Raw genomic sequence first — 1500 nt, 5'->3', positions numbered from 1 at the left:
GTGTCTGTGTCTTGCGGGTCTCAAAGCTGGACAGTGCTTCTGTATGTGGAACATAGGGTGAGGAAGGCTGTTCCAGCTGTACGCCAGCAGATCAATGCATGGAAAAAAGTGTATTTTTCTCCTGACAAGAAACACTGCAGGTATGGTAACATAGTACTGAACCTTTACTGGGATGTTTACTGTTTCTTTCTGATGAGTGGCAAGGTGGGTTTGAAGGATGAGAATGGAGATTTACTGCCCAGTGTTCTTGCAGGATAGTGTACCATAGTTTTAGCCCAATCTTAGTGGGAATAGATGTAAATTTAAATAGAAATGATCTCTTCAGTATGGCAGTTGATTACTTACATATCATATGACACTGTGAAACAACTGTTATAGGATTTTGTCTGTATATCCCATCTCGCTCTTAAACATTTTTTTAATTACTTTGGGATGTGGATGTTTTTGATGTGTACATATTCAATATTAACACCCTAATCTGATCATAATATCTTTCTTCTTCTCCTATTTTATAAACTGTCTTCTGTTAAAATAAAAAACATAAAAAAACCCAGAAGTTAATTTTAGGAAATGTGTATGCAGCCTTCTCACTTACCGTAACTTAAATAACCATGCACTAGAATTGTACTTTCTAAAACCTAGTGTATATAATTTTAACAGGAACTATGCTGAGTTGTTTTGCTTTCTGTCCATAAAAAGTAGGAATCAATGATGCAATGAAGAAATTCAGTTGTCCAACTTTATAAAGTCAGTCATGCACACACCAGCAAAAAGCAACCTACAACTTGTTTATGTAGAAACTTGTTTGGGAGTACAGCATTCTGCAAGTTTTCATGCGGGTAAGGATAAGAAGAATGACATGTGTACTCCATGGACTCCCATGCTTCAGTTGTCTGAAAGTTCTTGCATCACTTTCTTCTCTTATGCGTATTAATACTTATTGAGCAATACAAAATAAAAGTGCAATTTATTAGAAAACATTATATTAATGACCAAGGAAATAATTCGGTTGCTATTGAAAGAAATTTACTCTTGTTTTGCTGTAGCTTTTCTGAATAGAGATATTGTAGGGTTTTTCTTGCCAGCTTGCAGTACTGAAAATGGCAGTGGAAGAAATTTTAGTCTAGTTCCTCTTAGGTTTTTCACTACAAATCATGAAAGAGAATACATTGAAATGCTTTCACCATTGTGAAATGGCAAAAGAACACAACAGAGTGTTCAATTAGCTTCGGACATGGTTCCTGAGAGGAAAACCAGTGTCACAATCTCATATACTGGATTGTGCAGTATCAGAGTTGTGTCTCTGAATATAACGTTGGTGCAAAATAGTCTGATTTGAAGAGGAGAGGTTATCAAATCTTTGTACACTGAAATATTCCACTCTAGTATAAAATTTTCGTATGTAAAATGCTTTTCTACACCTTATGTAGAAGCGAAAATAAAACTGAGATAAGGTTTTAAACATGAAGACAGCAGCTCTCTTCAAACTTTAACACTGGC

Source organism: Mesitornis unicolor, unplaced genomic scaffold (assembly GCF_000695765.1).
Source record: "Mesitornis unicolor isolate BGI_N332 unplaced genomic scaffold, ASM69576v1 scaffold37866, whole genome shotgun sequence".
Lineage (NCBI taxonomy): Eukaryota > Metazoa > Chordata > Aves > Mesitornithiformes > Mesitornithidae > Mesitornis > Mesitornis unicolor.
The sequence above is the reverse complement of the archived record's forward strand: the minus strand, read 5'-3'. Positions refer to the sequence as shown.